This window comes from Falco biarmicus, chromosome 3, assembly GCF_023638135.1.
Source record: "Falco biarmicus isolate bFalBia1 chromosome 3, bFalBia1.pri, whole genome shotgun sequence".
Classification (NCBI taxonomy): domain Eukaryota; kingdom Metazoa; phylum Chordata; class Aves; order Falconiformes; family Falconidae; genus Falco; species Falco biarmicus.
Genome location: NC_079290.1, coordinates 35,447,540 through 35,463,106, shown reverse-complemented (window position 1 = coordinate 35,463,106; position 15,567 = coordinate 35,447,540). Strand labels below are relative to the sequence as shown.

At 39.7% G+C, this 15,567-nt stretch overlaps 1 protein-coding gene across 5 annotated transcripts in view; it reads left to right on the top strand.

Moving 5' to 3' along the window:
• Positions 1-379: 379 nt before the first annotated feature.
• Positions 380-15,567, top strand: part of RALYL (RALY RNA binding protein like) — a 401,162-nt gene continuing 385,974 nt past the window's right edge. For 2 of the 5 annotated variants that reach the window (XM_056332683.1, XM_056332682.1), the window contains exons 1-2: positions 845-941; positions 1,849-1,935. The gene's annotated coding sequence lies outside the window, so the exon portion shown is untranslated. The other 3 variants (XM_056332687.1, XM_056332685.1, XM_056332686.1) reach the window with 3 other exon arrangements.

The window sequence follows — 15,567 nt, the reverse complement described above, 5'->3', positions numbered from 1 at the left end:
AGCGAGGGAACCCCCGTGCGCGCCCCCCCCCCCCGCAGCTGCAACGGTCGGAGCGCTGCCGAATTGTTATAAATTGAGACCACAATCACCGCACAAACCCTGAGCTGGGGCGGCAGCAGGGGTACCCCTCGGTGCCTGCCCGCCAGCGGTGCGGGAGGGGCGCCCCACGCAGGGAACCGGGCCGGGCTGACAGCCCGGCGCAGGCGGCGAGCTGGGCGGTGGGGCTCCCCCCTTACGTGTGGGTGCACAGCTCCCCCCCCCTCCCCCGCCGAGGAGTAACGCCAGCGCACACACCGCGGAGCCTGGCGCCGGACCGGGGCCGCCGCCGGGGCACGGCACACACACCCCCCCGAGCAAACCCCGTCCCCGCTCCGCGCTCCGCCCGGCGCTGGGGGCGAGCGGCGCCGCACCGGCGGGGCCGGCGGGGCAGAGGGCGGCGGCGCCGCCGCGGCCGGAGGGCAACAGGCTGGCGGGCGGCGCCGGGCGGCAACTTCGCGCAGCGCCGGCAAGTTGCGCTGCCGCGCAAGACGCGCCCGCCTCCGCACCTCGCCCGCGCAGCCGGCTGCGTGCCCGCGCCTCGGTGTGAGTATGTGTGTGCCCGCCTGAGTGCGTGCGTGCGAGCGCGTGTGCGAGCGGCACCTGCCGAGGCCGGGCGGCCGCCGCGGCGCGGTGCGGGTGCGGAGCGCAGGGCGGCGGCGGCGGGAGCCGGGCGGCTGCGGCGGGCTCGGGGCGCGCTGGGTCCGGGCTGGGTCCGCGCCCGCGCCCGGCGCCGCCGCTGCGCCCTCCCGGCTGCGAGTCCGCCCGGCTCCGGATCACGTGGCGGTTGCCGGAGGCAGAGACTAGAGAGGAGAGAAAAAAAAAAGCGCCTCATTCCTTCTTCCACCGCCATACTGTATTTTATAGTAACTCTCATTTTTATTCCTCCCTTTTACTCCCGCTCGGTGAGTACCTTTCCGCTGACATTCTTGTCCTCCTTTTTTTGTCCTGTTTTTTTCCTTCCTTTTGGTTTTTTTTTTTGTTTTTTTTTTTCTTCTTTTTTTTTCTTCCTCTTTGATTATTGTTTAAATGGATTTGATCTCTTGCTGATGACAAGTTTTTTTTCCTAGCATGCGATGGTTACTAAACTGTGAGCAAAAGGTGCTGCTGGGGCCGGGAGTCACTGGGAATGAAAAATGATAATATTAATAATACGGACTTGCCAGTCCAGCAACAACTGATATACATTTAGTAGCTATATATCTATATATGCAACTGGTTTTGTTGTGGCACGGAAAAGCAATGTGAAATATGATGCTTATTTTTCAAAGATAAGAGAAAAGGCATGTTTCTAACTCTTTTTGCAGAGGATTTTCTCTGGTGGTGCTTTATTTTTTATTTTTGGGTGTTTTTTAAGGGTTTTTTTTTCATAAAGAGATGGGAATTGTAAATTCATTTTACAGCAGTGTTTACACAGAGTTTGTAATCTTGCAATTCTGGTGGAAGCCACAGAGCAAGATGTTAATTTTATTATTTTTGTTATTGTTTCTTTTTTTTTTTTTTTTTGACACTCAGTGCAATCATCAGGGTTTGGTTTTTTTCTTTTTCTTCTTTTTCAGTTTTTGATGCCTGTTTATAATGTGAAACTTTTCTTGCAGCGTGTTATGGTTATCATTTTTAAATACTTTTTTTCCTCCCTAAAGATAACAAAGCAAAACAGAAAGCTAAAGAGATGATCCTTACTTTTGCAAATTTTGCACCTTGACTTTTTTATGCTTTTGCCAGCAGTATTTTATGATGGTTATTATTATCATGATGATGATGATAGATATATACATATATACAAATAAATACATTTTCAAATGATGGCAGTGGAAGGTTTTCCTGGAGAATGAAGTGCGGTTTGGTTTCCTTGTCAACGGAAGATGAAGTGAACAACTGAACATCTCCCCAGTGCAGGTACTTCATCTCCTTGTAGGCGTTTCCACGCTGTGTAAATTACATTGTGAGAGATTTTTTTTTTTTTTGGTAAGAAATTTCTTTCCACCCCTAACTAAAGGTTTCTGTGTAATACACATGAGGACTGAACTAAATATCTCTGCCTTGTGATTGCTTGGATGTGTGCAAAATGTTGCACTAATTGAGCCTAGGTCGGTTTAAGCTGAAGAGAGGTTTTTTATGTGCTGTGCTGTATAGGGGAAAGGCAGCTGGGGAAAAAAAAAAAATTAATCAGAACCCCCGCGCTTCCCCCTGCCTTCCCATTTAAAAAGAAAAAAAAGAAAAAAAAACCTCAAACCGAAACTGGATGAAACCTTGAGATCCTCCTTATGAGTACAAATACTTGTAAGACTTTAGACAAAAGCAGGACTCCTGGCCCTGTATTGTGGTGACTGGTGTGTTTGTGTGTGTCTGTTTAAAAATTATCCATTAGAAAATATCTATGAGAGAAACAGCAAAGGAGGCTCCCTCGGAGAGCTGGCTCACTGCCACGCCAGGCATATTTCGTAGCCCTAAGGGCAGCAAAACCCTTATATCCAACTTCTGCTCCTCATATTAAAAAGGCGTAAACAAGGCAGCAGGTTGCCTCTTATGAATTTAATTCATTGGGATGGAGATTAATCAGAAGCAGATATTTGCCTGGAGGTGTTTCGTTTTGTGTTGATGGTTATTAATGCCACTGGCTGACAGGGAATGGGAAACACTTACTTTCCGTGACGGTCACTGAGAGTTCAGGATTGGAGAGGAAACTGTTACTTCTCATGGAGAGCACTTAAATGCTTAACAGAGGCTGCCCCTGGTATGGAGACAGGATATTGGTTCTCTAAAATACAATTTGGAAAGATTTTTTCAGATGACAGTTTTTGGGTGGGTTTTTTTCGTGTTGCGCACCGCCCTCCCCCCCCCCCCCCCCCCCCCCCCGATAAGACATACAGTGCAATGTTATGCTCAAGTTGAAGTGCTTAATGCTGGGATCTGCAGTGTTCTCTGTTGCTTACTTTGTTGTGATGGGATTGCTTAATGTATTTTATATAAACAGCTTTTAGGGATCTATGACTAAGGGTATGCTGTGTATTCAGATGTGAAAACTAAAGTTACAGGGGATATATTTATTTTCTTACTGGCATATAAGCAAATACAATTCATAAGTCTACAAATGCATTTAGAAGTTTGAGGCTTCTAACACTTATATTTACATTCTTGTAACTTATCATCTTCCTTTAAAGTAGAAATGTGTTTAAGTCTTCAGCTTTCTCTTGTGCAATTAGTCATGTTGAAAAATACCTAAATTCATTTGTCTTTGTAGAAACATATCTATTATATATTTACAGTGGCCTTTTCCAGCTTAAATGTAATAAAAATATTTAGCACATATGTCAAAGCAGAAGCCGTGCATAAATGATGGAATACATTTGGAAGTATATCAGGGTCAATAATCCATGTGTCTAAAAAAATGGTCTAGATATTTGCATGATAGATTATGATGACTTCTCTGAAATAGTTAAGATCTGTTGGGTCAATATTCCACGTTTTAAGAAGGCTCAGCCTGCTTATTTTTTCATGATTTGGTTTGAAAGCAAGCCATTAAAATACCAGAGTGAATGAAACTTTATCCTCCACCACCATTTTTCTTTCCATCCCTCCTTATTTTTAATTTAAAGTTTTTCTTTACATTATGTGGAACTGCCAGTAAGCAAAATATTTTTGATATTGCTAAAGTACTGAAAGAAAGTTACTAGGCTAGCAGTTTCCAGAATGGTATTCCTTTCGTCCTTTCTTTAATATTGCAGGTGTGTTGTATGAGTAATTTTGTACAGATAGTTGCTGACTAAAGATCTAATTCCTGCTCATTTAGTTCTGTCTTGGAGTCTGAGAAAGAAAGTTTTAGGAATGCACTATTTTCAGCACCCAGATTTCATCTACAAAGCGCCTGTTGTCTGAGTAGCATGGTAATTAATATACACACATTTCATTTGCAGCAGTCTGAAGTTATATGATTTCATATGTATCAAACAGCATAGGGACTTTAAAATAGGAATAAAGGAGCTAATTTTGAAAGAGGATACCTCTGCCTCCTGCAGAATGTGGGCACAGTAGGATTTGGGTTGGTGGAATCCAGCTTAGTGTTTCCATAGTTATGCTATGACTAACACTGTTGAAAGCATGTTTGGAAAGCCATAGTTAGTGTAAAAGACAATTGTCCTTTTGTACCTTTGCGATAAATACAAATTTTGCCTAAGAATTGCAGCATTGTTTCTACAAGTGATGATATAATTCTATTTCTTGTATTTAGTATGAGATGCTATACTTATTAGCAAATAAAAACGAACAGGTGAACAGAAGTTACTAACTGAGTAGTGCCTAGAACGCTGTTGCATAAAGACACTGTAGTGGCCTGAACAGAAGCGTATCTGCTCACATGTTTCTACACAGGAGATAGGACTATGGAGGCCTGTGGAATGATCAGCTCCATTTTGCTTTGGTGCTAGGCTGGTCGTCTTGTTTTGTTCAGATTCGGAAAGCTCCAGTTTACATTTAGCTGGGACGTCACTCCCATTGCACCTCTTCAAAGGCTGGGGCACAGCCTCACTCTTTGGCTGTTGGAAACCTCATCCCTGTCCTATATTTATTCTCAGAGAGTTTACGTTCCTTTATTTTTGTGCCAGTGCAGTTCCTAATCAGTAAGATTCCTTCACCATGTCTCTGCTCCTCTTCAGAGTATATTTCTAGACAGCAATCACAGCCCCCTTTCACTTACGTTTGCTGGGGAGAGGTTCCCTATGGTGCAGCCAGTGCTGGGAAGGGATGTTGGGACTGGCTGTGACCAAAGTCATACTGCAGCAGAAGCAGGGCAGCTGCATTCGAATCTTCTTCCACCCACTGTTCTGCTTTCAGCTGCGAACATGGCGGTCCTGCTTCTGGCTCTTACATCAGCCTGAATGTTTCCACCTGGAGCTGCACTGGTGGACATGCCTTCTTCTGGTGAAACAGGCTTTGTGCCCTGCAGACCTTCCCTTCACTCCCCCTAAGTGATCTGAATTTCTCTGACTAGAACGTAACAGCAAAGGACTCCCAGGAATTTCTCCTGCTACAACTGATTTTTAAACTCCCAAGAATCTTCTACTTATTGTTTTAGTATTTGTATTCATACCGGCCGGGGGAACCTGAATGAGCTTGAGCCAATGCTGTATCAGGGGCTGTCTTCTATCAGGAATAAACATGAAAGTTGGCTGAAATGCTTTATAAAATATCTTTTCTGTATTAGTTTCTTCCCAGGTTGCTTATATCTTAGCTTTCTAGTCTTCTAAAGCGTTATTCTAAAAGCAGTTTATTTCTCTTTTACAGTGTAATTTTTCCTACTGTCTTCATTCCCTGCATTGTGGGTTTAAAGAGATAAAAACATTAAAAAGCTTAATAGTGTTTAAAGTGTAGGATTGTAAAGACTGATAGGTCTGCTCTTCGATTAACGTTTTTAATTTCCCTTGGTCTTCTTAGAGGATGCGGTGCTCTGTCAAATTCTGGAGCTGAATCCTTTATGTTTTAACTACTTACAGAATTTCTGATCAGAAGGCTAAAGGTGACTATTTCCTGATGAAAAATTATGTAATTTGTGACACCATCTACATAGTTATCCAGTTTGCAGCATCCTTAAACTTGGATGCAGACTGACAGAAGAAAACAAAATGCTACTTTTAAATGAAGTGAAGATTACAGTGTAACGTTTTCACCTTTGTTAAGGTACCAATATTAATTTATGATCTTTGAACAGTTACCAGAGTAACATGGCTTGAAGATTATTGTTTTGCACATCACACATTAGAATAATTTGTACCATTTTTTTTTTATCTTTGCTCTTTCCTATTTCAAAATGACGCTGTAATCTCTATAATGTGCTTAATCCTTCAAAAGCATTTATACCATGATTTTGGAAGTATTTTATGAGAAAGTTTATTTTTGGCACAAGTAAATGTGATTTTCTATCTCAATGCATCATCTGCCACCAATTAAAACAAACAATCAAGTAGACCTTCAAATTACTAAGTAAATCTGAGGTTACTTACTATGAATACAATTAATTTGTTTTTATCATTGTGATATTCTGGGATAAAAAGATAGGTAGACGAATAGATGGAGTCATATAGATAGATATTTTTACAGATGTTTTTAGTGTGATAGAGAATTAACAGAAATCATACATTAATTAACTTTCTTTTTGGGTTTAACCAACAGAATTGTTTAAGAATGAACAGTTTAACTTTCTCTGTGTAGTAAATTTATATACACCAATATTATCTACTGCCACTTGACAAAAGCTACAGATGAATTGCCTCTGTGGTACTCCTCCATGTGCCTCCCCAGCATCCAGCCCAGGCTCCCTGGGTGTCAGCTAGCCTGCCAGGATGTCAGGGCTCAACCATTCTGCAACTGCATTTCAGTTTCAGGAAGAATTTCTTGCTCTGGTGTAGCTCCTTCATGGTTATGTAGTAAACAATAATTTCTACTTTGACTTGGCTGGTAGAGGTTTGAAGAAGCAGAGGTGGATTTCATATGAGTGATGACCAACAGTGGGTGTGAACATGGTGGAGTATGAATGATGCTCATCAGGCTCTTTATTTTTCCTTTGCACATGCATGAGTCTGTCTCCTAAAATACCCAAATCTCTGGTTAAATTTGGTTTACATCAGTGGCCCTTCCCAGGTGGCCTTCTGATAGCAGCGATTATTGCCTTTACTGACATGCAGTCTCTGAGCAACCAAGTCAGTGTGGAGCTCTGAAAACAGCTGAGACTTTGCACAGGCAATTCTGTGGTCCTCTGAGAACTGCTTACAATCCCTTGGACAGCCGTAGCTTATAAAACGCAGTACAGACCATTATTATTACTTAAAGAACAAAAAAAACCCACAAAACCAAAAACATAAAGGATCTAATGATAATTATTGGACCTTGGTAGTTATTACATGACTTGGTGAAAGTCAGGTCCCAGTCTTCCAACTGTGCCCCATACCAACAGCCGCCTTTATTTCAGCCTGCTCAGTCATATTGGTTGCTTTTGTCAAGATTCTCCCTTGAGTCAGGCATGTGCTTTGTGTTGTGCAGGGTCAACAAAAAGGGGCTATCTTGCACAAATCAAATATTAATGGGATTCTTCACCTGACTGAAGCAAGGCTGGATTTTTTCTTTGGAAAAAATATTGCACCAGCACAGTTCATTCAGTAAAAAGTTGGCCCCATTTTTGCTGAGATTTTTGCGTAGAAGCTAAACAACATCTATGTCAAATAGGTACAAGACACATCTTATTAAATAGTGGTAACTTTATGATTCAGGACAAGCACTGTGCATGTATACCTTGCACGCAGTATCTTTAGGCTGACCTAAGAACTGGAGTTTGAGCAGCAAAGAATTATATTTGCACCATATTGACAATGCTGGTCCTTCTTTCTGTTTGGTTGTGTTGTAATGGAGTTCAGAAATACTAAAATGTTTGCACTATCCGAGGCATCCTCTTTATTAGAACAAGATGAATGAATAAAATGCATGAATGTAACAAAGACAGTTTTGTGCATTTTTGCACACCAAGCTTGCAGTCAAGGGTTGCTAACAGCTCTTCTTCTTGTTAGAGGGAGTTATAGTAACTCACTGGCTTTTACACTGTGCTTTTAGTAATTGTAGCGTCATGCTTCTGAGCTTGATCCATAATGCAGAGTTACTTTTTATAAAAGAAAGGGAATTCTACCTAGTTACAAGATATTGCCATAAGATTCTTTACCCAATAAACATTTTAAAACGTGCTGTGCGAACAGTCATGCAGTGTCTGAAACAGACACCCTGAAGGCATAATTTAAACAACATTTCCTGTTTGGGTACCTGTAAAAGGATTAATTATACTGTGTTCTAAGTAACAAAAATATCAGTGCTACTATCGCATTTCTTGTCTTGTATTTGCTACTGATTTCAAAGGGTAAAACCCAACACTTGAGATTTTGCACAGTAGGTCAGTTTTCTAATGTAGTCTCTACTGTATAAATTCACATCCACTCTTTATTTCAAATTGCAGAAGGGGGAGGATAAAATTATGTTTTCTTCCTGCATATACAACTTTCAGTTAAATGGGAGTTCTGTAAATGGGACAACTGCAAGATTGGCTCTGAAGGGGTTAGCGTGCTTCTGTTAGATGGCTGTGCACTTGTAAGTTGTAGACAATTAATGTAAATTATGCACAATGACAAAATAAACTACCTTTGAATGTTGACATTATGTTGCTTTTACTTTAGGGGGATAGTTCATCATGAGATTCATGCTGTTTTTATTGTTTATTATTTTATGAGAAAAGTATACTGTGTTACCATTCATCAGCATGTACCCTGCTCTGTTGAGTGATGTTGAAACAGAAAGGTGCAGAATTGAACCCTGGTCCTATTAAAATCAGTAATACATATGCTGGACAAAATTTTATGTCAAAACATTTTTTTTCCTGTAGATTTTTGATAAAGTGATTCACACAAAAGGCTCAATTCATCTCACTTAACCTTGCTGTTTAAAAAATAGGTTTTCACAGCTAAGCTAGTCATCATTTTAGCCATCTAAAAGTTAGTCATTGAAGTCTAACGCAGTCGCTCAAGGCTTCGTAGTCAATGGAGATATATAGACACTTCCAGAGAATTACAGATTACATCGCAAGAGAGGCATCTATGGATAGCTGAGATGAACAACCTTCCTAAAACGCTTCTCTCTTCACTGATGAGACACAACCTAGATGGGGCGTTCAAACTAGATTCCTAACTTTTTAATGGAGGGAGTTAGAGGAGATGAGTCTCATGGCCACTACCCACCCACCCCACCCCCCAGTCTGTTGAAATAGTATTTTCTTAAGTAAATATTTGGTTGAAAACATTATTTGACCTAGAATCTTCATGGCTATAAGTTTTTTACTTTAACTTTTTTTCAACTTCTGCAGTAATTTTTTGACAGAAATGCAAGTTTCCTTCTAAACACTTTGAATCAGTTCTCGACTATAAGAAAATTCCCAAAGATTTCTGTTGGGGCAAGATTACACACCTTTTTCCATTGTTTCACCCAGTTTTCTGACTGTTCATGATGTGGTCCCTACAACCTGATCCTTCAATGAGTTCTCCACACAGAGTCAAATTCTAAAATGCAGGGACTTGAACTGTTTGGTACAGTCATGGACCTCATTTGAGAAACCTCTGAAAATAATCAAAAGTTAAGGATTATGTGAGTGGCAACAGAATCAGCTACTTGCACTTTGCGTATGTAAATTAATGTAGATATATAGTCACAGTGTTAAAAAATCATTAGTAGCTGAAGAAACAGCAGAACACCTGAAGTTGAAAGTTCTAGGTGCCTCTGAAAAAGGCTTTTTGAAACACAAAAAGGCAAAATAATAGTTTGTGAACTGAGGTCGTCCAGGCAACATTGGTTAAGTATTTAACTATTGATGGCATGCCGCTAATATCCTTGCATACATGCTTGTTATAAAAGATACCAGTAAAACCTGTATTTTTGACTATCCAGATAGATTTTATCTTTCCTTGTCTCAGGTAATTTTCTAGAGAAGATTGGAACTTTAGAAGACTGAATGTTAACTTCGGTATAAATCAGCTCTTAGACGAAGTTTATTTCAGTGACTTGTCTTAGATCTGTCCCATGTTGTTGTGAGTAGCAGGATGCAAAAGCACTGGACAATTTGTGCCAGTGCCTGGTATGCTATGATATCCTCTTTTCCACAAATTATGAATTCTGTTGTGTCTTTCAATATGTTTGGTATTTCTGTAAGATTTTGTACAGGTACCAAAATATTTGAACATAGTGTACATGTTTCCACCATAGGTTTTGTCTTATTCTCAGAGCAGCATTATCTGAGTGCCTGTGCAAATGTTTTTAAGCTGCTCACATAGGCCATGATTTTCCACTGAGAGCATAGTATGAAACTGAACAAAAGCTGAATCCAAATTAGAAATGAACCATTTGGTATAATGGGAATAAGCACAAAACTCAGCGTAGTAAGAGTTAATTGCCCAAATACCATAGTGTTACCACCATGGAAAAGTAAGATGCAACCAACTGTGGGGTCTAACAGCCACATTATAATCATTTGTACAGATTTGGAAAACTTACAGACTTGTCAGAATTGAGAAGAGTCGTAAAAAGTTGGAGTTCTCAGCACTTTGAAATATCTGTTTCAAAGCAGCACGGTAATATGCTCTGGAGACTATAAACTGTTAGCTGCAGCTACTGCGTCATGTTACACACTTCACCATCTCTTGGTCTTCATCCTTGTTCCTGGCAGTGTATCTGTATTTCTGCCTCAGGTTTTTGTACTGTCCCTCACAAATACCTTGTCGGAGCAATATTCACGTAAAACAGATTTACAAGGATAAAAGACTTCATGAAGTTTTTGCTTCTTTCCCCTGTTTCATTTATGCACCATAACATTCCCTTCTTCACTCGTGTCTTGGCTCAGAGTTAGGAACACAGTGTTGTCAAAGAGATATAAAGGCCTCATAAACATAGGTCGTCAGGACATACCTGAGCACAACTGAATTTCCTCAGGAGAGTAGGGCATATAAGCCAAACTGTGTTGTCGCTGCGTCTAACTTTGCCAGCTGCTGTGGGTGAGCAGGTGGTCCAGGGAACCTGAACGGGGAATACGTGTTCAGGGACATGCGAGAGAAGACATTAGAAGAAAAATAATTACAGTTTAGTTTAAGGAAATAAGCTATTTCAAGAAGGCTACATTTTATTTATTTATTTATTTAATGTACAAATTAACATCCTATATAGTGTGACATTTAATTTCAGGAATTTTAAAATGGGTTCAGAAATTCTTGATTCTTGATCACAAATATTAATGAATGTTCTAAATATTGATCATGATCAGACTAAGACTGGCTTCTTTTCACTTTCAGATCTTTTAAGATCAAAATCAGCACTGCCATAGAGACGCATGTCATGCTGGTCTGCAGTGACAAAGAAAGAAAAGTGTATTTTAAAATGTTGGGGGTGTTCTTTTGAATTTCTGGATCCTTTTTATCTTTTATTTGTAATTTGTTTTATTTCAGACTTGCTGGACCTTCCCTCCTGCTCTGGACCTCTCCCCTGGCGTCGGCACAGCTCAGAAGGATGAAAGAAAAGGAAACAATAGGAAAGGGATGGAAGAGGGGAGAGGAGTAGAAAGGGAAGGAGGAGGGACAGCATAGAAATGGAGAAAAGCAAATCCCCAGCGGTTCAGTTAAGGCTCTGGACGATGAGGGTGTTTGCAGTCCCTGCTCCTCCTCACCTCCCCCTCAGGCTCAGGCCCCTCTCCCTCTCCACCACCTTAGCTTTCATCAGCACTACAGATATTTCACTACTCATTTCCATTTTTTATTAAAGAACAAAACCAGAACAGTTAAAGTCTTGCAAACAACAAAATATAGCCCTCTTCTCATAAATAATAACATGGCACTGTTCATGTAACTGGTTCTTGAAGTAGGGTTATTTTCCTCCTAGTAAAGTATATTTATTGCTTTAACTATGAAAGTATGGAATGGTTTCATACTTCATGAGTGAGATGAAAAAAAAGGTTAGTTCGCTCATTCTTTTTATACTCAAGGTGAGCCCTTTAAATCAGCATGCACACGACTCTCTGTTTCAGTTTTATTCATCTAAAACAAAAGCAGATTTTATACTGGTCTTTATTTACTTATTTTTCATCTTCCCTTCTTCCAAAGCTTTACTTCCAGGGGTCCTTTACTCCTCATAATCTTAGTAAGAGTATAAATTAAAAACTATTCCTAATTCTTTAGTTAGTTTGAAATTTGCAGTGTATTATTCAGCTTGTAGGCCAAATACTCCTACCAGAGTGAAAAATGCAGCCTGTTTTTTGTTGTGCAGTCTGACTGTCAGACAAGAAATAGGGACCCTGCCAGCCCAGCATTTGGCTTGGTCTTGGTGTCTGGCCTTCTTTTCCCAGCTGGAATAGTGGCCACTGTGGAGGTGGAGGAGTGCTTGGATTAGAGGGACTCTTTGGCCAAACCTCCTTTCAATCCTTATTACGTACTTGCTTCTCCACAGCCTTTCCCAGCAGGAACCCCTTCCACCTGGCAAGGTTGTTTTGGGAGTGTTAATAGGAAGGGTAGATCCAGTAACTGGTCTTTCTAAGAAGGTATTTCCTAAATCTAGAGCTTAAATTGGTCCTGTGGCTCCCCTATACCAATATATAATTTTCTGCTGATACAGAAAAGCCAAAGGAGGGTAGCCACTAATCCAATGCAAAACAAGGCCCCATTGCAAATTTGTAGACTTAATTCTTTAAATGGCAAATACTAAGATTTCCCAATTGCTTATTACATACTGTAATCAATTATGGTAATTAAGTGAGAAAAGGTGTTAGATTTCAACAGATTCCAGATGGAACAGGTATTCATTACAGATGCTGGTGGAACAGGTCCAGAGCAGAACAATCAGGTCCAAAAGACTGAAATAAAATTTATATCCTAAAAAGACTTTTTACAAAAATACTGTAGAAAAAATTGTTAGGTATTATACATATCTAAATACAGTAGGTCAAATGCAAACATGTTATTAAATAAAAATACAGTACATAAAACTGCAAGAAAACAATGACTTCTTTCAGGGATTTTATGTTTAAGGATATGTTAAATTTTATTAACGTTTAGGAGAACTCAATTTTACATTTTCTTAAAAGATGCACTGTAAACTGATGCAACTGACTGTTGCCTCATTACTTGACTAGAAACTTCAAATTTCAGCTGGTTTTTAGGTCCACCCGATGTATTGTTCTTACACTTTATTTAGATTTTGATTATATGTGCCCAGCTTAATTGAGTCACGTGCTTGAATAGTAGGTTTCTGATCTCAGCAGGGTACTCGGAGCCCCCTGAACTTTGTACTTTGAGTCTCTGGGCAGTCCCTATAAAAAGCGGGCATCTTGAAGGAGCCCTATGGACAACTCAGTGGGGTACTCAGGTTCCATGGAGAACCATGCTGAGAGCTGTGGCTGTCCCACAGGATGAACAGGAGCTCCTGCGTGCACTAGGGCACGCTTGGCAGAGAGCATGTCCATCCCCTTACTGGAACCAGGGAACTGCGTTTGGCATATCCCTTCCCTGGAGTCTGTTGAAGGGCCAGTTTTCATGGAAGAGTTCCCTGGGCCTTATGGTCTGAGGTGGAGCTTATTTTTTTCTAAGGCAGGTAGCACTGGTGCAGGCAATTTGCATATCTCTTCGAGATTCAGACTATGTTTTCCAGCCTTATATGTTATTTAAGGTCAGCTAAGGGAAGCCTATCTTAACTTTGGGTGACTTTAGCTGACAATACAACAAAAGTTATGCACTTTGAAACTCACTCTCAGCTGCTGTTGAAATGCAATGCAGTGCATCTCATGCTTCAGAATTTGGAGTCATTTGGCAAGGGGAGACATGTGACTTTCTTGCTCTTGTAAGTAGATATTTTGAAGCCACTGGTGTTGGAGAGGTCAGTAAGACTGTCCACACAACTAAGATGAAGAAGGAGCTGTTGAAATGGATCTGAAGTAAATATTTTTCAAATCAGGGTGGAGTGATGATCACTTCCTTGGACTGACTCAGATCCATTGCCTTTTCTCAGTCCTACCATTCTATTGCCTTTGCCACAAATATTTTAACTTTGTAGTTTGCTTTGCAACTTTTATCTTCTCTTTCAGAGTGTGACAAAATAATTTCATATAGCAATTCCTATTTCACTTCAAAATGTAACTACAATATAATCCATAATCATCAATTTGTTTTATAACCAGCTGTTCGCTATTATGTTTTACAGCCTTGCAGTGGATCAGTAAAATGTCTTTATAGAAGTGGAGTAATAGAGTTGGCACCTTTGAAGCTAGGAGCTTCCTAATGAAAACTTTGAAAGCTTTGGTCCTTTTCTGAAAGGGTAGTGCTCTTTACAAATGTTTATTATCTGCCTCTTTCAAATTAAATACATTGTGACCTCTGGAATGTGATATAAAATATGTCTCATGCTATTGGGTGCTACATGTAACACGTAAGTTTTGAAATAAATTACGTTAGTCTTCTGGTATTAGACTTCATCTGTGAAATTCAAAGCAAGATTTCCAAATTATGATACTTGCCTTTTAACTTCTGCTCACACAGAGCAACAAGAGTACGTACTTTCGAAAGTCAAGAGAATTTTTACCATCTCTGGTAAATAGAGTTAGAGACCTGACCTCAGCATCTTTATGGAAGGTTTACTGTGTGTATAGTGTAGATTACTGTATATGATGGCAATCTCTATTTGGCCTAGAAAACAGAATTGTGGAAACAAGGCTGAATGAAGGCTGCCATGATCATTAGTAAGATAATTCATATATGAAAGATATTTTAAGTAAATATGTCAAGGGCAAGGCATACCAGGTACACTTTGAACATAAAATGCATACCTTTCTATGTGTAACTTGTGGGAAGACAGAGCCCACAGGGAAACTGGGAGCCAGGTACTGCTCACTTGCAGTTTTGCAGCACTTTAGACGTGAGTCCATTTGGATTGCGCCACAACAGTTTTATCTGAGGGCATAATTTCTTGGTTTGATTTTTATATTAAAGGATAAGAAATTGTGCATGATATTTTGTTATAAAAGTCTGTCTTTCCCAGTCTCATGTATTTTGAATAGTACAGAGCATACCATGATATGTAGAAGGTGTACCTACATAACTATATCTGGGGATACTCCCTTGTAATTAAGGCTATTAACAATGTTGCTGTTGATTTCATTGGGAGCAAGATCAGGCTTCTGTTTTCAGTACAGTAGGCTCTGTTTCTGATATAAATGTGGAACAGGGTATTAACTCAAAAGAACAAATGGTTTGGTACCTGTTGAATCAGAGGTTCTGAGGATGGCATAATAAAAATCTGATTTAATATAAAAAATACAATGTTGTTTTTCCTAGTCAATGAGTTGGTGTATACTTTTTTTGGTATATTAAAAGAGAAAAAGAGCTGATATATTGGGTCAAACTCAAGATCCAGCTAGTGCATTATTCTGTTTCTGCTGGTAGTAAATAATAGGAAAAAAATTGTATTCTGAAAAATGGCTACTTTCTACTAGTAGGATACATAGAATATCAGAATAATAATGAAAGAATAAACTATACTGCCTATAGTTTATCAATATTAATAAATTGATATAGAAATTGATACCTTGTACAATTAAATACATATCAGGACAGGTCACACTATCTTAGCAAATGAAGTAAATATAATGCCTGTTAATGATCATATCAATTAACAGCAACTTCATATTCTGTAGAAAAACAAAGTCTTAATATATCCTGTAGATAAATATTTATTTGCAGTCTATCTGCAAGATGATGAACTAGGAATACTTTATTAGATCAGTATGGCAGCTCAGATCAAACTCCTAAAGTAATTTCAGATGATAGGAGTTTTTAATTTCCTAAATTCTGGCATTTCCTAACTTTGTATTCCTTGACTTTGCTGACCTACTTAACTTTTTTCAATATAGTGGTTTTTGAATGTGTATGTGTACAATCTATATTTACTATATTGAGGGAGATTACACGTCTAGACACA